This window comes from Thalassophryne amazonica, chromosome 18 (genome assembly GCF_902500255.1).
Source record: "Thalassophryne amazonica chromosome 18, fThaAma1.1, whole genome shotgun sequence".
Taxonomy (NCBI): domain Eukaryota; kingdom Metazoa; phylum Chordata; class Actinopteri; order Batrachoidiformes; family Batrachoididae; genus Thalassophryne; species Thalassophryne amazonica.
In genome coordinates, this window is record NC_047120.1 from 21,082,655 (window position 1) to 21,105,178 (window position 22,524).

The 22,524-nt window shown below is 44.8% G+C and overlaps 1 long non-coding RNA gene across 1 annotated transcript; it reads left to right on the top strand.

The window, feature by feature from the left end:
- The first annotated feature begins 1,491 nt into the window (after positions 1 to 1,491).
- On the top strand, positions 1,492 to 10,214 carry LOC117531224. The gene is made up of 3 exons (XR_004566572.1): positions 1,492 to 1,504; positions 6,116 to 6,119; positions 9,990 to 10,214. It is a non-coding gene; the product is annotated as an uncharacterized LOC117531224 (long non-coding RNA).
- The last annotated feature ends 12,310 nt before the right edge of the window (positions 10,215 to 22,524 follow it).

Genomic DNA, 22,524 nt, shown 5'->3' on the forward strand with positions numbered 1-22,524 from the left:
GTTCACCATTCAAAGTTTATTTTTTGGGGGGCAGGGGGCAAGAAATGAAAATGAAAGACTGAACTTGTTTGTCAAACTATGACTTTAATCACTATGCCTACCTTCTAGCCTAAAACTGTTCACTGTAGATATTAAATTCTATCACACCAAATGGACATTTTTGCATATATAGTATGGACAAAGAATGAAAAAAATTATTTTTGTTTTTGGTTTATTTGTCTGTTGCCCCAATAATGTTGCTCTCTCTCTCTCTATATATATATAATATATATATATAAAGTATTCTTATTTTGCTATGTTCCATTGATGTTAAAACACAGAATTAGCATTTGGGTAGCAACAAATGTGTTCCAGTGTTGCTATGGTCGTTGTTACGGCTTGTGTGCGCAATGCAACATGGGTAATGTAGTGTGAAGCTGTGAAGTTTCAGGATGGCTCGCACTGCAAGATTTTAAAATTATCAGTAGGTTTCCAAAACCGGAGAGACCACACACGGAGATAAAAAAAAATTGTAGATATGAGTTTTGGTTGTACAGTGTGTAGTGTGCACCCACACTGTAAAGACAACACACATGAACAGATTTCACACACGAACATTCCCAGGTCAGACAGGAAATCTCGCAAAATCTCTTGAGATTAAACGTGACTTCAGGAGTAAACAAACAGAGATAGTTTGTGGACTATTACAGAGGGGGAAAAAAAGATACAAAAAGAAAAATAAAAGCCTTTCTTTAAAGGAGTGGAGACAGCGCAACTACCGGACTTTGTGGTAAGCCATAAAAGCCGTTTTAAATTTAGATTTCGCTCCGTGCGTCCGTTACCTCGCTTTCTGATTGGCTGTACATCACTGTTGTGTGGGCCGCTGAAGAGGAGGTACTGCTGGCCCACCATCACCAGAGGGCGCCCTGCCTGGAGTGCGGGCTCCAGGCACCAGAGGGCACCGCCGCCTCACGGGAGCAGCCTCGGTGACAGCTGTCACCCATCACCTGAGACAGCTGACGGCAATCATCAGTGGGGTATATCAGCAGGACGGCATCTCCACCTCATTGCCGAGATATCGTTTCTACCAGAGAGGTAACATATCAAAGCCTACTGAGTACACAGTTTTGACTGAGCTAGTTATTGGTTTACTGTTCCAACGAGAGGTGGAGGTACCTTTCCTGCCGTTCGGAGTTCTGGGTGCAAACGCGCCCCCATCTAACTGTTCTTTTTCCCTCGCCAGCAGTACCAGGTCCGACACGCGGAGGCAGTGGCCACCTGGGAGTTCGGGACTTGGCGGCTCCAGTATTCCCGGGGTCCTGTGGCGGAGGAAGCCGTGTGGTTCCGGTCTTACCTTGGAGAGGCGTCTCCTATCTTCGAGCCTGCCCACACGACACCTTTGTGTATTGACTTTTGTCCATTTCTGTAATTGGTTGTATTCGTTGTGCACATTCACAACAGTAAAGCGTTGTTATTTTGACTTACTCCATTGTCCGTTCATTTGCGCCCCCTGTTGTGGGTCCGTGTTCCTACACTTTCCCAACAGGATATCTCGGCCAGCGTCATGGATCCCGAGGGGCGTCAACCGGCTGTTGAACGGCCAATGGAAGAACAAGGCGCACAGGCGTCCACAGGAGGGGTAATCGGTGAGTTGCAGCGGATCCTCACCGCTTTCACGACTCGGTTAGACTTGATGGCCGAGCAGAACGCCCTCCTGAACCGCAGGGTGGAGGCTCTCGCCGCGCAGGTGGAAGCGCGCCCTCCGGGCGCCGCTGCGGCTCTCCCTCCCGTAGACCCTGTGCGTGACAGCGACGTTCCACTGGTTGTCCAACGACCCCCCCCCACCATCCCCTGAAGCATACATAAGCCCCCCGGAGCCGTACGGAGGCTGTGTGGAGACGTGCGCGGATTTCCTTATGCAGTGTTCGCTCGTCTTCGCACAGCGTCCCGTCATGTACGCGACCGACGCTAGCAAAGTAGCTTATGTGATAAATCTGCTTCGTGGTGAGGCACGCGCTTGGGCTACAGCGCTCTGGGAGCAAAGTTCACGGCTCCTTCTGACATATGATGGGTTTGTGAGGGAGCTCAGAACAGTGTTCGATCACCCTAATAGAGGAGAGACCGCTTCAGCCGTGCTGCTGTCAATGAGACAGGGGCGCCGGAGCGCAGCTGCCTATGCAGTCGACTTCCGCATCGCGGCTGCGAGGTCCGGCTGGAATAACACTGCCCTCCGCGCCGCCTTCGTAAACGGACTGTCATTGGTCCTCAAGGAGCACCTGGTGGCTAAGGACGAACCGCGGGATTTGGATGGGCTTGTCGATCTTGTCATACGATTAGACAATCGGTTAAATGAGCGCCGTCGGGAACGAGACGAAGGGCGTGGCCAGGCACACGTCGTCCCTCTCCCTTCCGGTTCCAACCGCGTTCCGCCCTCCCCACGCTCCACGGCCCCTGCGCTCCGTGCGATCACAGCTCCCCCTGCTGACGAAGCTATGGACACGAGTAGGGCAACATTTAGGGCACCGGCCACACAGAAGAGGCTGGCCCGCGGAGCGTGTTTTGTTTGTGGCTCGATTGAGCATCAGGTACGAGACTGCCCCGAGCGGTTAAACACCAACGCCCGCCCCTAGACACTGGGCTGGGGGGGGCCGAGACGTGCACGTGGGACACACCCACATCGCCACACGACTCCCAGTTACAATCCTTTATGAGGATTTAACCCTGAAGGCCCCAGCACTGGTGGACACGGGCTCAGAAGGGAATTTGCTTGATAGCAAATGGGCCAGGGAGATAGGGTTCCCTCTGGTGGCACTTACCTCGCCTGTGCAGGTACGGGCACTAGATGGCTCCCTACTCCCTCCAATCACTCACAAGACACCACCAGTAACTCTGGTGGTGTCGGGGAATCACCGGGAGGAGATCGAGTTTTTTGTGACTCCGGCCACCTCCCGTGTGATTTTAGGTTTTCCCTGGATGTTGAAACACAATCCCCGGATCGATTGGCCGTCCGGGGTAGTGGTCCAGTGGAGCGAGACCTGCCATCGGGTATGTTTAGGTTCCTCGGTTCCTCCCGGTTCCCAGGCCAGGGAGGAGGTCAGAGCCCCGCCCAATCTAGGGACGGTGCCGGTGCAGTACCATGACCTTGCGGAGGTGTTCAGCAAGGATCTGGCACTCACCCTTCCCCCGCACCGCCCGTATGATTGTGCCATTGATTTGGTTCCAGGCGTTGAGTTCCCGTCCAGCAGGCTGTACAACCTCTCACGACCTGAACGCGAATCAATGGAGACCTACATCCGGGACTCTTTGGCTGCCGGGTTGATCCGGAATTCCACCTCCCCGATGGGTGCGGGTTTCTTTTTTGTGGGGAAAAAGGATGGCGGATTACGTCCATGCATTGATTACAGGGGGCTGAACGAAGTCACGGTTCGTAACCGATACCCCTTACCCTTGTTGGATTCGGTGTTCACGCCCCTGCATGGAGCCAAGATATTCACCAAGCTTGATCTTAGGAATGCGTATCACCTGGTTCGGATCCGGAAGGGAGACGAGTGGAAGACGGCATTTAACACCCCGTTGGGTCATTTTGAGTACCTGGTCATGCCGTTCGGTCTTACAAATGCTCCCGCGACGTTCCAAGCATTGGTTAATGATGTCTTGCGGGACTTCCTGCACCGATTCGTCTTCGTATATCTAGACGACATACTCATCTTTTCTCCGGATCCTGAGACTCATGTCCGACATGTACGTCAGGTCCTGCAGCGGTTATTGGAGAACCGGCTGTTTGTTAAGGGCGAGAAGTGTGGGTTTCACCGCACCTCTTTGTCCTTCCTGGGGTTCATCATCTCCCCCAACTCCGTCGCTCCTGATCCGGCCAAGGTTGCAGCGGTGAGAGACTGGCCCCAACCCACAAGCCGTAGGAAGCTGCAACAGTTCCTCGGCTTTGCAAATTTCTACAGGAGGTTCATTAAGGGCTACAGCCAGGTTGTTAGCCCCCTGACAGCCCTGACCTCACCAAAAGTCCCCTTCACCTGGTCGGATCGTTGCGATGCCGCGTTCAAGGAGTTGAAACGGCGCTTCTCGTCTGCACCCGTTCTGGTGCAGCCCGATCCTAGTCGCCAGTTAGTGGTTGAGGTGGACGCCTCGGACTCAGGGATAGGAGCTGTGCTGTCCCAGAGTGGGAAGACCGATAAGGTCCTTCATCCGTGTGCCTATTTTTCCCGCAGGTTGACCCCGGCTGAACGGAACTATGACGTCGGCAACCGAGAACTCCTTGCGGTGAAAGAGGCTCTTGAAGAGTGGAGACACCTGTTGGAGGGAACGTCCGTGCCATTCACGGTTTTCACTGACCACCGGAACCTGGAATATATCAGGACCGCCAAGCGGCTGAATCCCAGGCAAGCCCGCTGGTCACTGTTCTTCGGCCGTTTTGACTTCCGCATCACCTACCGGCCCGGGACCAAGAACCAGAAGTCGGATGCCTTGTCCCGGGTACACGAAGACGAGGTCAAGGCGGAGTTGTCGGATCCACCGGAACCCATCATCCCGGAGTCCACTATCGTGGCCACCCTCACCTGGGACGTAGAGAGAACCGTCCGGGAGGCCCTGGCACGAAGCCCGGACCCCGGGGCTGGACCAAAGAACAGACTTTACGTCCCACCAGAGGCAAGGGCTGCAGTCCTGGACTTCTGTCACGGCTCTAAGCTCTCCTGTCATCCAGGGGTGCGAAGAACCGTGGCAGTTGTCCGGCAGCGCTTCTGGTGGGCGTCCCTGGAGGCCGACGTCCGGGATTATATCCAGGCCTGCACCACCTGTGCCAGGGGCAAGGCCGACCATCGCAAGGCTCCGGGACTGCTACAGCCGCTGCCCGTGCCTCATCGCCCCTGGTCCCACATCGGCCTGGATTTTGTCACGGGCCTCCCGCCGTCCCAGGGAAACACCGTGATCCTCACGATAGTGGACCAATTCTCCAAGGCGGCCCACTTCGTGGCCCTCCCGAAGCTCCCAACGGCCCAGGAGACAGCGGACCTCCTGGTCCACCACGTCGTCCGCCTGCATGGGATACCATCAGACATCGTCTCCGATCGCGGTCCCCAGTTCTCCTCGCATGTCTGGAGGAGCTTTTGCCGGGAACTGGGGGCCACGGTCAGTCTCTCGTCCGGGTATCACCCCCAGACCAACGGGCAAGCAGAGCGGGCCAATCAAGAAATGGAGCAAACACTGCGTTGTGTGACAGCCGCGCACCCGGCGGCCTGGAGTACTCATCTGGCCTGGATCGAGTACGCCCACAACAGTCAAGTGTCATCAGCCACCGGCCTCTCCCCCTTTGAGGTGTGTTTGGGGTATCAGCCCCCGTTGTTCCCGGTGGTTGAGGGAGAGGTCGGTGTGCCCTCGGTCCAGGCCCACCTGCGGAAGTGCCGTCGGGTGTGGCGTGCCGCCCGTTCTGCTTTGCTGAAGGCCCGGATGAGGGCGAAGACCCATGCAGACCGGCGGCGGACCCCGGCCCCTACGTATCGCCCCGGGCAGGAAGTGTGGTTGTCCACCAAGGACATTCCACTGCAAGTGGCCTCCCCAAAACTCCAAGACAGGTACATAGGTCCGTTTAAAATTCTCAAGGTCATCAATCCCGCCGCAGTGAGGCTTCGGCTTCCAGCCTCACTGCGGATCCATCCAGTATTTCATGTGTCAAAAATCAAGCCCCATCACACCTCGCCCCTCTGTACACCCGGTCCGGCACCACCTCCTGCCCGGATCATCGATGGCGAGCCGGCTTGGACAGTGCGCCGGTTGTTGGACGTCCGACGGATGGGCCGGGGCTTTCAATATCTGGTGGACTGGGAGGGGTACAGTCCCGAAGAACGCTCCTGGGTGAAGAAGAGCTTCATCCTGGACCCGGCCCTCCTGGCCGACTTCTACTGTCGCCACCCGGACAAGCCCGGTCGGGCGCCAGGAGGCGCCCGTTGAGGGGGGGGTCCTGTTGTGTGGGCCGCTGAAGAGGAGGTACTGCTGGCCCACCATCACCAGAGGGCGCCCTGCCTGGAGTGCGGGCTCCAGGCACCAGAGGGCGCCGCCGCCTCACGGGAGCAGCCTCGGTGACAGCTGTCACCCATCACCTGAGACAGCTGACGGCAATCATCAGTGGGGTATATCAGCAGGACGGCATCTCCACCTCATTGCCGAGATATCGTTTCTACCAGAGAGGTAACATATCAAAGCCTACTGAGTACACAGTTTTGACTGAGCTAGTTATTGGTTTACTGTTCCAACGAGAGGTGGAGGTACCTTTCCTGCCGTTCGGAGTTCTGGGTGCAAACGCGCCCCCATCTAACTGTTCTTTTTCCCTCGCCAGCAGTACCAGGTCCGACACGCGGAGGCAGTGGCCACCTGGGAGTTCGGGACTTGGCGGCTCCAGTATTCCCGGGGTCCTGTGGCGGAGGAAGCCGTGTGGTTCCGGTCTTACCTTGGAGAGGCGTCTCCTATCTTCGAGCCTGCCCACATGACACCTTTGTGTATTGACTTTTGTCCATTTCTGTAATTGGTTGTATTCGTTGTGCACATTCACAACAGTAAAGCGTTGTTATTTTGACTTACTCCATTGTCCGTTCATTTGCGCCCCCTGTTGTGGGTCCGTGTTCCTACACTTTCCCAACACATCACATTCAGATGCGTGCTTGTTTGTGGTCCGGGGACACCGCACACACTGGGCCTAGACAATCCAAGTGCGAGAGCAGGTCGTGCCACTCGAATTATCAGGAGAAAACAAATTCCATAATGTTTAATTGGACTTCAACATTGGCGTTCGTCGTTCATTTCACACAATCTGAACTAATTCATGGTCAAGTTCTTTATTTACAAATGTGCTGTGTTCAGTTCAAAGTTCACAGAAAAAAGAACGTGTTCTTTTAAACTCGTTCATGCACAACTCTGGCGGTGGAATCTCTTCTGCCATTCTCTATATATTTCTCTCTGGTTGGTGTATTTCACTTTGGCATATTCTATTGCCCACAGCAGTACCCATTTTTCCTCCTCCATCCACTGACTTCTTTCAAACTGTTTCCCATCTTCAAGGGACTGCTGATCATTCATTGCTTTTTCTTAGGCTTCTTCCTTTACTTTCTATTTTTCCTGCTGTTAACGATTTAGGGATTTGAGAGGCAATTGACTATAGGTTTCTTCTTGTGGGGGTGTCTTCTTTCTTCTCTGCTGGTAGATCTGCTTCTTTTATTCTTTCCTCAAATACTGCCTATTCCCCCTGTCCCACTTCACATATTTTGAGTAAGCAATGAACTGTAAGCAGAGGAGAGACATCTCCCTGCAGCACTGTTTGTTCAGGTTGCTCTTGGGTGATTCTTAGACTACGGGCACTTGTTATGTCCTTTGACCATATTGTATGAAAAACAGAAAAAAGGGGAAATTTCACACTTGTATAGTTATCTTTACAATGAAAGTGCGTTAAGAAATTTGTTCTAGTAGTCTATGGTGACTTTTTCACCTTTTTTCAGCATCATTATATGCAAATATTGCCGTTTTGTGCTTGTCCCACACCCAGACTTTTGATCTTCAATGATAAAAATGAATGGTAAAGAAACGTTTTTTCTAATGTTTTAAAATATCTCTGAATAAAATATCAGTAAAATAATCAAAACATAATTGGGGTATTCAATGTCATACAACTGTTGTGATTTTTTTTTAAACAAAATGTAGTTGTCCCACACTATTGCCGTAATTTCCACCACAACACTGTAATGTCCCTAAACAGTTTGTATGAAAGATTGTTTGGGTAGATTCTATGGAGATAAACAGTGACATCAGAGCACATGTATATAGCGCCAAATCACAAACAGTTGCCCCAAGGCGCTTTATACTGTAAGGCAATGGTGTGGTGGAAATTATATTTACAAGGCCAATAGTGCCCATAGTTAAAGAATCACCCTCTTATGTCCAAATATTCAACCAACAGCCAAATCATTTTTATCTTTTTTTTTTTTTTCTAAATTTCTCTTGAATTTCATTTTAATAGAATGCAATGGGCCCCAGACCTGGGGTCTATAGTTGCACCTTAAACATTACTGGCATTATATCCAAGGGCTCTCGTCAAGATGGTGATTGTTCCATTAATTGCAAACAACTGCACCTTGTGTGCGCTTGGGTGATCAGGGATTACCTCAAAGTATTTCTTCAGGTTCTGCTTCATAAGCCCTGTTGTCCCACCACAACTGGGATCATATCTATTCCTTTCAATGACCATGTTGTCCATAGGTCATTTTTGAGGTCTTGGTATTTTGTTATCTTTCCCCTTTCAGCTCAATTCAGGCCACAGTCATTGGGGACTGTTACATCAATGATTTTGGCTGTTTTCTCTTGCTTGTTCCAGATGACAATATCAGGTTTTATTGCACCTCCTTTGATATGTCTGCTTGCTGGGATCTCTTTGACGTAGAAGATACTTTTCCGTTGGATGAGACTAGTGCTGGCTCATGCTCCCAGATGTTTTCCTCTACTTCCACCTCCAGTTCGCTGCATACTTTCCAGTGGAGATATTGACAGATCTTGTTGTGTCGGGATGTATATCTGTCTGCCATGAGGATCTGACATGCTGATGTTAGATGGTTTACACTCTCAACAGCTCTATGACTGAATCAACATTTAGACTTTTCTGAAATTCCTGCCACGTTTTGAAACCAGTTGTTAGAAGTCCCTGATCTTGTACTCCATCTATAATTCTTTCTCCATGAAAACTAAGTTCTCCATTTTTAAAACACTGCACTGATCCATCTTTGTCAATGTATTCCTTTTCCAGTTCTTCTTGGAATCATTCAGCCCCTTTGTGCTGTCTCCATCTCTCCACTCAACATTTTTGTTCTCTTTTGCTGTATTGCACTTTGGTCTGTCTTGTGAGTTTTGTTGCAAGCGTCAGATTGTTGCTTTCTCTCTCTTGTAAGAGTTCTCCTCCAAAGTTTTTTTGCCAGTTTGATGACTGAGGTCTGTTCAGTAGTGATGGGATGAACAACACTGGTGCGTCAACACTGTGCCGAGCACACAAGAGTGAAACCCCGTATTGGTGCGTGTATCGCTTTAAGAAAAAAAATCATGTGAGCGATACAGGAACTGTGTCGTTTGACTGCGCCGTGCCAAATTGTGTTTATAAGGAAACAAACTGTATCGACAGGTTGCAGATTTGTTGGATGGAGTTTTGCTGTTGGATTTTTGCTTGCCCTCACCTTGTTCCAATGACTTCATGGATTGTTCAAATACGTTTCCCCAGTCTGGAATCATTTTGATTTTTTGACGCCAAATAAGGTAAATCTTTTTCTCCTTTGGGTATTGTTTTCTGTTATTTTTCCAATTAGATATGTTTGTACTCCTTTACAATACTGGAAGAATAACCAGAAAACATATCCACACCTTTATCAACTCGCACTGAAATTTTTATGCTCACCATCTTCATCTGTACCCTGTGAAAGAGTTTTTTCTAAGGCAGGGGAACTGGTGTGTAAGAGGAGAAATGGCCTTGGAGCAAAGACACTTCAGAAACCTTTGTTCCTCAATAAAAATGCATAAATGAATCTATTTTTAGTCTTTTATTTTGTATGCTTTAATACTTAAGTTAATAAATTCCATACATAAGTTACACATTTTAACTCTGAATTATATTACAGACAAATTTGGTATATTTTACAAACCAACTCAGTTTAGCATTTACACAAACAAGGTTTTAAGCAAATTTTAAACTCTTCTCATGAACAGCTTAACTTGACACACAAATTGAGCACATGAAATTATGCAATGATGAGATCGTATTTTAAATAGAGGACTGGCGATTAACTATTTCACAGGCTGATGTTGTGTTTGCAGCACGTTAGCTTTTCCATCTTATTTTCATTTTATTTACCTGCAATGATTTTGTAACTACTGCAGGGGTCACTACTGAGCGACCAACACAGTGCCGACACAGTTTGTGTAGTGTGTCAATACACTCCTTGAGGTATCATCATCCCATCACTACTGTTCAGATAATGTCTTATTGTGATGTTGTGCTACCTTTTTCATGACTTCTTCAGAACTATTTAAGTACTGTCCAATACTTATTATGAATGTTAATGTGTCTGTTCAGGTCGCTCTTTCGTCGAAATCTTCGATCACATTCAGAACAGCCAAATTGTTTTTGTCCTGTGTGAATTATCATGTGTTCATTCAGGCCACTCTTTTGACCAAATCTTCGACCACATTCAGAACAGTCAAATTGTTTTTGTCCTGTATGAATTATCATGTGTTTATTCAGGCTGCCCTTTTGACCAAATCTGCGACCACATTCAGAACAGACAAATGGTGTTCGTCCTGTATGAATTCTCATGTGTTCATTCAGGTAGCTCCTTTGTCCAAATCTTCGACCACATTCAGAACAGCCAAATTGTTTTTGTCCTGTATGAATTATCATGTGTTTGTCCAGGGTGCCCTTTTGTCTAAATCTTTGACCACATTCCAAACAGCCAAATGGTTTTTGTCCTGTATGAATTATCTTGTGTTTGTTCAGGTTGCTCTTTAGTCCAAATCTTTGATCACATTCAGAACAGCCAAATGGTTTTTGTCCTGTATGAATTCTCATGTGTTCATTCAGGTAGCTCCTTTGTCCAAATCTTCGACCACATTCAGAACAGCCAAATTGTTTTTGCCCTGTATGAATTATCATGTGTTTATCCAGGGTGCCCTTTTGTCTAAATCTTTGACCACATTCAGAACAGCCAAATGGTTTTTGTCCTGTATGAATTATCATGTGTTTGTCCAGGGTGCCCTTTTGTCTAAATCTTTGACCACATTCAGAACAACCAAATGGTTTTTGTCCTGTATGAATTATCATGTGTCTGTTCAGGCTGCTCTTTTGACTAAATTTTCGACCACATTCAGAACAGCCAAGTTGTGTTTGTCCTGTATGAATTACCATGTGTTCTTTCAGACTTCTCTTTCGGCTAAATCGTAGACCACATTCAGAACAGCCAAATTGTTTTTGTCCTGTATGAATTCTTATGTGTTCATTCAGACTGCTCTTTCGTCTAAACCTTCGGCCACATTCAGAACACCCAAATTGTTTTTGTCCTGTATGAATTTTCATGTGTTCGTTCAGGTAGCTCTTTCTTCCAAATCTTCGACCACATTCAGAACAGCAAAACTGTTTTTGTCCTGTATGAATTATCATATGTTTGTTCAGAGTGCCCTTCTGTTTCTGTCTTTTACTCTGATCAGAACAGCTAAATGGTTTTGCGTTTGCTTGCCTCTCCTTGTGTAGTTCTGAGTTGTTCATGGTTCCAGATGCTTCAGAGCAAATAAACTGTTTTTCAGCAATGTTGCAATTGCTTAAACTAACAATATTTGTGTTTTTTTGACAGTTAAAACTTGACTGAAGTTCTCCAGTCTGTTTCCAATCATAACTGTCATCTGTCTCAGCTCCAGAAGTGTCTGAACTCCTTCCACTGGTATCTGGTTGTAAATGACTGTTTGAACCTGAGTTGCTGGCTGGTTGTGGTCCTCCATCGTCATCTCCATCAGCTTCTGCTGTCAGTGTTCTGTGTACAGATGAGCTGCTGGCAACAGGCTCAGCCTCTGTGCTCTCATCACTTCGGCTTTGATAAAGCTGTGATGACTCTGGTTTTTCATCATCATTTTCACTTTTCACATGGATGGCAGTGAAACCAAACTTGGTGAGATCTGCCTCCTCCAGCTGCTGAAGCTGCTCTCCCTGCTGACTTATCCACAGCTTCTCTTCTTCTTTAATGTCCTCCTGGTCAACACTCAGATTCCATTCCTGGTGTTCAGGGAGAGTTTCTTCTTTAATCACCAACAACGGCTGCATGTCTATAAAGAAACAAATTAACAATAAATGTTAGAACAATACTCATTCAAATAAAATAAAGTGGTGAGTTTGACCTGACGACAGTAAGTTATTGCACTGATGGAACAGATAAAATGGAAATGTACACCAGGAAAATTTGCTTTACATTTCACACATATTAAAGTATATAAGATGGGGAGGTGGTGGTCTCGTGGTTAAGCATTGAGCTTCAGACCAGAGGACCCTCGGTTCAAAACCCAGCCAGACTGGAAAATCACTGAAGGCGCAAGACCCTTAATTCCCTTGTTGTTCCCGGTGTGTCGTGAGGGCCATGCATAGCAGCATCCTGACATCAGTGTGTGAGTGCGTCTGTGTGAACGTGAGGCATAACATTTTATTGTGTGATAAAATATTTGTACAAATAGTACATAAAAGCACACATCAAAACTTAACATGCATATGAGGAAAGATTTAACTTGCACAGATGACCCGCTTCCCCCCCCCAAAATACTTTTCTCAGCGGATTTACACTGATCTCAGAAATGACCCAGAAAAACTCTGAAATCTGCGGATCCACAAAAAATTATCATCCCTGATTTTTCCAACTTTAGTGTTTGGAGCTGTGCAGTTAGTCCCACAAAAAAAGAATGGAACGAAGAAGATTCTCATTTCTTGCCCGCAACAAGACAAGAGTCCCAGTTAGTGACTTTAATGTGCACAAAGGTGACTCACAATTGACATCTTTAAATGGCTTTGAGAGGGGCTAATGAAGAAATTGTGGGTCTGTCGCTTCTGAGAACCAGCGAAGCAGCAGGTTGAAGCACTGCTTCGCTGGTTCAAGCTTCAAGCAGATCTGCTGCTTCTGCAGCGGGTCTGCAATCAATGTAGAGAAATGATCATATCCCAGATAAACACCCTCAAAAATAACAGCCACTCCAGCGTAATGTGAACTGAAGGACCAATAAGGGAACTGTTAAGCAAAAAGGCTATTGATGTTGGTGGATTGAATCATTTAATGTTTCTTAACTGGAACCATTTTTCGATACCCAACCCTTGCGCTGACTGACTGCAGATCCACATACGTTGAGGAACAGCAGCAGGGATCCACGACTCGAAGTGGATGACAATTCCAAAATCATTTTCAACCCTATGACCCTTAAAGAGGTGTTGCCAGTAACAGGTAGCCTTTTTGAAATTAACTGTTTTACTGCTGGGGACAAATTTATTTGTTTTTAGGACACTGAAATGCGCTAATTTTTTCAGAAATCCGAGTTGAAACACACACACAGACACACACACACACACACACACCTCACCACATCGTTAAACGTACAACACAAACACACAAATGACAACCAATGAATTAAGCCCACAATGTCTTTTACACACTGAATTTTCTCCACCAGTGGGCCGGCTTGACGCATTCCACCAAATTGTGTTTGGCTTTACATGTTGACCACAAGTTTTTGTTACCATCTCCATTCCATTTTCATTATGAAACAATGTCTTATTCATCATATTAATTGTAGTGTGTTTACCTTTGATTACAACAGAGAAAATAAATTCCAAATTCCGTATTGAAACACACGGTGCACGAAGCTGAATTTTTCCGACACCCCTACTTTTAGTACACAGAAAATTCACAGGAGGTATCGATATAGATAAAATCTTATCAATATCCATCCCTAGTCATGCATTTTGACCAGAGCAAACCGCTCAAAATCAGCATAAACCATGTGTCAAAGAAGCGGCAGATTTCTGTGGAAATGTAACGTCACCTATGGTGCCCCACCTCCACGGGGACACTGAAGCAGTTACACAGTAAGGTGTTTTCACATTCACTCTGCAGATCGGGCACATTTTAAGCTGGACAACAGGTGCATAACTACCCTCATCTTGTGTAACAAACATCTTACATGCACCAAACAGTGAGTTTCACACGCCCACTAATTCACTTGCAGAGGTCCTCAAACGTTCTTTTTTTCGTGGAAAATGAAATGTGAAAATTCCAGATAACAGATCTTGTGCAGTTGTATGCTTGACCAGGGTTCTTGCTAGTGCAAACTTGCGTTACGGCCCGTTAAGCTATCTTTTTGGACCGTTACGCTTATTTTGGACCATTACAATTTTCAATACAGCATCTGTAATGAACCCTTTCTGCAGTGCGACTCCAGTTTGAAGTGTGAATCAAAGCAATGCTTCGATTCAATGGCTCATGGCTCTTTGATTCGCTGCTCTTCAGAAGTGGTAAGTCCGCTTCTTAACCCCCCTGAAAGCCATTAAAATATCATGAGTCACTTTTGTGTGGATTAAAGTCACTAACTGGGACTCTTGTCTTGTTGTAGTCAAGAAGCGATAATCGTCCTCCATTTTGTCACAGCTTCAAACGCTGCGCAGCTCTCTGCCGAGACAGAGAGCCGCTCAGAATTAATAACTTCAAACCGAATCACCGCTTTAAATTAAATGACACCTCTTACAAATGTTGCAATACAGACAAACTACAATCGACTAAAACGTTTTTTTTCTCCCAAAATAACGTCCTGCATTCTTTATAAACCTGACCTGCAGCGCAGCTGCAAGAGCTCAGATCAGGTATGGAAAGACATTCATGCCAAAAATAATGTCTGAAAGGAAATGCTTTTGACAAAAACTAACAAATTTTATTTCTGTTTATGTCCAGAGATCAAGGATCCACCATGTAGAGTTTATTATGTCCAGAGTTTAAGGATCCAGTAACCAATTTCATATTTATTATTACTTATTACTTTAAGACTCAAAAAAATGTTGTTCAATTTCAATTTAATCAGCTTATAAAGCGCCAAATTACAACAAAAGCCGTCTCAAGGTGCTTCACACAGAACAGTTCAACATAAAAAATTAATATAAATAAATAAAAATAAAAAATTCAAATACCTAATTAAAAACAGAAGTAAAAGAATAAAACATAACAAAATAAAAACTAGTCATAAGAAAGAGAATAAAAATAGGTTTTAAGTCTTGACTTAAAAATGTCCACGGACTCTGACTGCCTCGCTGAGGGCCATGTACTGGCTAACCCAGAATGAGATTGCCCACTCAACAAACTTCCCCAGCCTTCTGGACACGATGAAGGGACTTGGGCTGTCGTACCTGGCTTTTCCCCTTTGGGTACCCCTAGAATGGGCAATTTTTAGCTTGAATTTTCAAAAGCTTCCCCCCTTCTGCACCACCCCCCCACCCATCGGTCGCTTCGCTCCCTCAACATTACCACTACGCTAAAATTTTATCCTAGCTAGAACCCTGCTTAACTTTATGAAAAGGGCCGTGTCTAAACATTTGAAATAGTACATTTTAGTGTTATAAACACTTATTTGCAAGATAAAAACAAAAAAAAAACAGAGATGTTAGCTTGATGGGGTGCCTGTAACTATAGTTACTTGCATCAGTTCTAAACCGGTGATGCTTCCCAGCCTGACCTGAAGACAGTTGCTAGCACCACTCATGCTAACTGGCTAAGATAGTTCTGTTAACAAAGACTGTTTCTGGGATCAGACTTCCATCACAGCCTCTCTTTCTCCATGTCTCTCTTAAGCAAAACCACTATTTTGCACATCTTCCACATTTACACTATTCAGCTCAAAATGTCACACCTGATAGCAAAGCTGGTGTCGCAGACTGAACAGTCCCCCCTAAAAATCAGTCCGCCCTGCCTTCACTGCGCATGCATCAATTTGGAGCTTAAGGCTGGGTTCACACGGCAGAATAATTAGGCCGATATCGGACCCGATCTTCCCATTCTGACAATCTTAAGGACGCCCCGACAATCGTGATGACGCTAAAGACAATCTTATCAGATATTCCTGTCATGTGTGGTGTGTTAAGAGCGCTCTGATCTGCTCGGAAGGGCGTCAGGAGCGCTCCGATCGCAAATCGGGGATATTCAACATGATGGATTTTTTTGGCCCAATATCGCAGCGTGTTGTGTCCTCCGATCACAAATGAGCACGCAGCCTGATGAATGTGACATGCAGCCAATCAGAAAGCAAGGTGACAGACGCACGGAGCGCAAAATAAAATCAAAACAGCTGTTCTGACTTACCGGAAAGTCCAGTGGTCGTGCTGTCTCCACTCCTTTAAAGAACACCTTTTCTTTTTCTTTTTGTATCGTTTTTTTTTTCCCCTCTGTTTTAAATAGTCCACAAAGTACCTCTGTTTGTTTACTCTGAAGTCACATTTAATCTCACGAGATTTTGCAAGATTTCCTGTCTGCACTAGGAATGTTCCGTGTGTGAAATCTGTTCGTGTGAGGTGGTGTTGTCCTTACCGTGTGGCTGAACACCACACACTGTACGACCAAACCTGTTAGATCCATGATTTTTTTATCTTCATGTGTGTTGTCTCTCAGGTTTTGGAAACCTAAAGATAATGTTTGTTTGCTTAGATCTGACTTTAGAATGATTTAAGAGGTTTCACCTTGTCATCTGATGGTTAATAATCCCATTAATCCATTTGATCGCTTTGGGTGTAAAGAGTCCTCCGTCTCAGACATGCTGCTGTGGTCCAAAATGACACATGCGCAGTGAAGGCAGGGTGGACAAATTTTTAGGAGTGGGACCATTCGGTCTGCGACACCGGCAAGTTACCAAGGAAAAGGAGGAATACCCAATGAGGAAAATATCTGACAGTTGCAACATGTTATACGAGGTCTGTGAGAAAAGTATCGTACCTTTCTATTATTTTCAAAAACTATATTGATTTGATTCATATGTTTTTACGTCAGCCAAGCTTGAAGCTTCGTGCACACGCGTGAGTTTTTCCACGCCTGTCGGTTGCGTGATTCGCCTGTGGGCAGGCTTTGAGTGAGCACTGCTCCACCCCTCTCGTCGTTGTTTCATTGCGAGGAAATGGCGGAATGATTTGGGCTTTTTTTTTCCATCAGAATTTTTTCAGAAACTGTTATAGACAGGCAGCTGGAAACCATTCGAAAAATTTATCTGGCTTTCTGTGAAAATTTTACGGGCTTCACAGAGAATAAGGAGTGTTACTACAGCTTTAAGGAAGGCCCACAATGGCGCTCGGCGTGCCACGCTCCGAGCCGCCATTGAGAGGCAGAAACCACCACATCATTTCTAAACGGATGGCTGTGTGCAGCCGAGAACGTCGTGTGCAATTTCTCTGGTTATCACAAGAGCTGGACATCAGCCATTTTCCGGCAGATTTCACTTTTAACAAGAGATTCTGTCATGGAAAGCCGCGTGGAGGCTTCGCGCGTCACGACCGATTCGCTGATGAAGCGAGACAAAGGAACACCTCCGTTTCGGAGTGCCAGAGGACAAGTTGGGACATGCCCAGCTCTCCACAATTTCTCTTATACTCACTCGACTGGTAAGCACTGAAAGCCGAGATAGGCATGTCCTAACTTGTCTTTTAACACTCCGAAACGGAGGTGTTCCTTTGTCTCGCTTCATCAGCAAATCGGTCGTGACACGCGAAGCCTCCGCGCGGCTTTCCATGAAAAAATCTCTTGTTAAAAGTGAAATCTGCCGGAAAATGGCTGATGTCCAGCTCTTGTGATAACCAGAGAAATTGCATACGATGGTCCCGGCTCCACACAGCCATCCGTTTAGAAATGATGTGGTGGTTTCTGCCTCTCGATGGCGGCTCGGAGCGCGGCGCGCCGAGCCGCCATTGTGGGCAGTCCTTAAAGCTGTAGTAACGCTCCTTATTCTCTGTGAAGCCCGTAAAATTTTCACCGAAAGCCAGATAAATTTTTCGAATGGTTTCCAGCTGCCTGTCTCTAACAGTTTCTGAAAAAATTCTGATGGAAAAAAAGCCCAAATCATTCCGCCATTTCCTCGCAATGAAACAACGACGAGAGGGGTGGAGCAGTGCTCACTCAAAGTCTGCCCACAGGTGAATGACGCAACCAACAGGCATGGAAAAAGTCACGCATGCGCACGAAGGTTCAAGCTTGGCTGACGTAAAAACATATGAATCAAATCCATATAGTTTTTGAAAAAAATAAAAAGGTCCGTTACTTTTCTCACAGACCTCGTAGAGTATCAGTAACACAAACAACGATTTGGAGGATTAAAAACAGCTTCCAGCCCTTTACCTCTTTTGTTCTTTTCTTTTAAACAACACATTTCTTCTTTCTGGTCTGTGATCATTCCTTCATCAGCAGGTGTTAGCTGTAGTTTCAACATGTCGTTCAGCTGCTGGACTTCAGACATGTTTGTAGAAAGACTTTAAAACAAGTGGAGAAAAGACAAAAACCAGGCCGATTTAATCATTTACTGCAGCTCTGCTGCCCAGGCTGACCAATCACAAGTGAGAGAACACCAAAATGTCCCTGTGCTGGGATAGACATCCTAAACCGGGAGACACCAAACCTGATCACAGATATCACCTGACTAGGACTGCCACAAATGATTATTTTGATAATCGACTAGTCACTGATTATTTTTGCGATTAATCGACTAATGGGATCATACGTAAATTGCAGCTTAATACAACCAAATCCTGCACCTGCCAGTGCATGACATGAGGACAAGGCTGGCTGCACTCAGTCTCATACCCCCTGTCAGTAACATCATCATAAATGTTTTGTTTTGATTTTGTTTAAATCGTCAAAGTTGACATTAGCTTCCTTTTTCTTTCATTCCTTTTCGGTGCATGTTAATTCATCCACCTTTTTGACGATTTGTGACTTTTTTCCATTTGTTCAGCTATCGTCATGTGCCATGTGACCAGGGCTTTATCTTTAGTCTTTGAAACATGGATGGACACCACATGATGCTGTCATATTGGCAGCACATTATACATATATACCCCCTCATTTTTTTTCTCAAGAGTGTTGGGAATGTGATACGTAGAGAATTGTTAATTTGCTCATTTAGTTTATCCATTACAGCACTCTGGTCAGAGAGTAGACATGGACATGCAGGAACAGTTCGGAGCCTTTATATGCAGATTTGTTGCATGACAGATGAACTTGAATGGCTCAGTTTAAAATGAAGGGTGAACAGTAGATGGAATAAAAACATCCATAAACTACTGAACGGTCTGAATTAATAGTTTGGATGAATGGAGGAATTAATGGTTTCTGCAAGACAGAAACACAAATAAAACAATGATTTTCCTTGCAAATCTGAAACACACATTGCTTATTAATATGCTCTATGGTAGACTGAGGTACAAAGCGGATTGCCCAGTGGAGAAAAAGCCACAAACCGGATTGTCGTAAAAAGCCACAAATCGACGGTAGACGAACATAGACATTATAACATAATATGTGTGAAACACCAAGTGTTCTAATACTTTTGGAGGGCACTGTGTCCTAAGCTTATGAGGAGTGCAAAATGAGCATGGTATTGTTACTGTTTTGTTTAATTGTCACTGTTGCTACACTTTTTTGTGAAATCATAGTCATATCGTATATCATAATGATATGACAATATTGCAATATGATAATATGGCCATAATGTAGGCAAAAATAAATAAATTAATTAATTAAAAGGCAGGGAGTCTGGGATCTGTCTGCGGTCTTTCTGCTGTCTGGGTCCGTGTTTATGGGCCAAGTGCAGCAGCAGGACGGGCTCTGAAGTTGAGGAATTTTTTAAACGTGGTCCAAATAACACCCCCGTGCACAGTCCGGCCGGTGTGCACATCGTGCGTCAGGCTGCACATCACCTGTGCTGACAGAGCCATTAAATGCAGTTCTGTGTGTGCATCCATGGTTGAAAAAGTGATGGAGAAAAAACAATCAACCAAAGGTTTCTCTAGTTGAAGGAAAAAAAAAAAGCCACCACAAGAGGTGGCAGCTTTAATTATATACACCCACACGTTACATACACCTGTGTGGATCACACGACTTCCCAAAAAAATAAAAAAATAAAAATAAAGATCCACAAACACAAAATCAGCCCACCCATAACAATTTGCATATATATATATATATTTGTGTGTGTGTAATATATGTATTCATACATTTATACATTTTAACAACATTGTTATTGCCAATTAGCACGTGAATCGGAGCCAAGGAAAGCATTAGTTTCATTGAGTATACGTAGTTAGCAACATACACATAGGATCTAACATAGACAGACACACACCATACACAACAGGCATTCATTCATACACGACATTTATTCACACAGTACATCAACATAGGTTATAGGTTAGACTATATATTATAGGTAGATCAGAGACTGAGCTGAGTGACTGAAGAGCTGTGATTTTGTTGAAGTGAAAGGTGTGAGAAAGGTGAGTGTGTGCGCGCGCGCGCGTGTGTGTGTGAGAGTGAGTAGTGGTGAGGAAGGGACATGGAGGAGCCAGCGCCAAAAAGAGCACAATCAATTGCTTCGGAGCACTTTGATCTAATAAGCCCCAAAAAGGTCAAGTGCTTGATTTGTGCTCAAGAGTTGAGGTACAGTAACAATACGTCTTCAACGCTACGACACCTGAGGTCCAAACATCTCGAGACATCAATGGCTGCTGCTTCTGTTGCTGCTCCTGGAGCAGGAATCAGGCCATGTAAGCTATATTTTATTCTTTATCTAAGATTAAAACATACTCAAAAACAGCTAAGCATGTCATACTGTATTTCCATTAAAGGCAGACAAGCTGATTTGGATGAGGCACTGGTGGACTATGTTGTGCAAGATGCACAACCGTTCAAAATAGTGGAGACCAAAGCCTTCAGGGCTTTACTACAAAGGTTTGACCCAACATATGCCTACCTCCAGAGGAGAAGACCCGCTCAAATACTGGGCGACACGAGCCGCAGTCTATCCCAATTTACAGAGGATGGCAAAAAAATATTTGTCGATGCCAGCAACATCAGTGCCTTGCGAGCGGGTCTTCTCCAAAGCTGGAGTGGTAGTGAGGCAGAAGGGGTGCCAATTAAAGCCCAGCACCATTGAAATTATTCTTTTTTGAATAAAAATTGTTGAAAGTTGCACAATCACCGTCTCCTATCCCCTCTATTCTAATTTACAAATTACAGTAACATAAGCACCAGTTGCAGAAGCACATGCCTTTCTCACTTTTCCCATCACATTTTATCCAAATATAGTTTGAGGAATGATAACACAAATCTACATATAGTCTACAATAAAAGCTTTCATAACCATTATGTGTGTATCTGTAGGGACTATTTATTACATTAACAAAGACACAATAATACATTTATACTTTTTTATTATTATTTTTCAAGAACAAACCACATCAGTCATGAATTAATGCAAACATTTGTCAGGGCACTCGCTCAAGGTAATTCTCAAAGCAATCCAGCAGATGTCACCCTTCAAACTGTATCAAGCACGTCGAAGCAGTGTGTCGATTTTCAGCCAGTTGTGTTGCAGCACTGAACTATACACTACGTGGAATGGGCCAGATCAATCACTGTACCTTGATTTGCCGCTGAGGCGTGAAGCCGGCGGAAGTACAGAAAACGCCATCTTGTGTCCCCCAGAACTTCGAACGCCGATATAAAAAAAACGCTCGTCGCACACGCACAATTTAGATTAATAATCACCGATTTAGCTTTGTTTGTACCACAAAATGCCGTCTTGCGCTGCAATTAATTGCACGAATCGTGATACTCATGAAAATCGTGGGAAAGGACTTCCAGGATTTTCAGTTTTGCTTTATTTATTATGAGATTTCCATGAAGTTGACAGGCCAGATTCAGTAATATACATTATTCAGTAATATACATACGATATATATATATATATATTTTTTTTTATATATATATACATATATGTAATATATAATATAATAATACATATATTATATAATACATGTAATATACATTTTGAAATTTTCAGCCTCTAACTTGGTCTGGCTTCTTTGAAAATGTTAACTTCTATAGAGCATTATCAAATAATATTACTATACTATTTTTTATTTTGGATCCAAATAAGATTCTGCTCCATCTGATGATGAAAGTGAGTACACGCTCTATACATACATAAAAAGGTATTTTTCAAAATGTGCTAATCAGATGCTGTAAAGTTTTGAAATGTAAACAACTGTAAACAACTCATTTAAAATTGATAGAGTGTACATTGACATGTGTGAATGGATTGACTGCTTTACATCAACTGTGATTGTGATTTGTTGCAATGTTCCTACTTCTGCAAAACTATAATACATTCTAATATTTACTTTAACTGATTGACCAATTACTTGTGTGCCTTTCTGTGTGTGCACAACATTAAAAAGTATTTGTGCATTTGATTGTGGTTGATGTGCACCGTTTGGGGGGTGTTTTGAGTGTGTGTGTGTATGTGTGTTGTGTCAAATGAACATTATGTGTGTGTGTGTGGGGGGGGGGCTTTGTGCGTGTTCACAAGCGTATAATATGATAGAAAGTAGTCAAATAGGGTTGCATTACAAGAGCTTATAATGTCCATAGATTTAATAAGTTTTGTTTTTTGTTTTGTTTCTATTTACTTTAGTAATCTATCAAAAACTACACTGCGTGTACAAGTCTTATAAATGGCCTTAACAGAGTTTAATAATATTACATAACTCGACGAAGGGCTTCATTCTGCAGAAATTGGTGAGTTTGACCCTATACTATCGACCTGATTTCACTGTGCGGCGTTTGCGCCTTTTGGGGGACGCAAGATGGCCGACAATGCAGTGGCTTGGCTTCACTCGCTCAGCCGTGAAGGCCATTCCACGTAGTACATAATTCAGTGTGTTGCAGTGGCTCATTGGTTCATGAG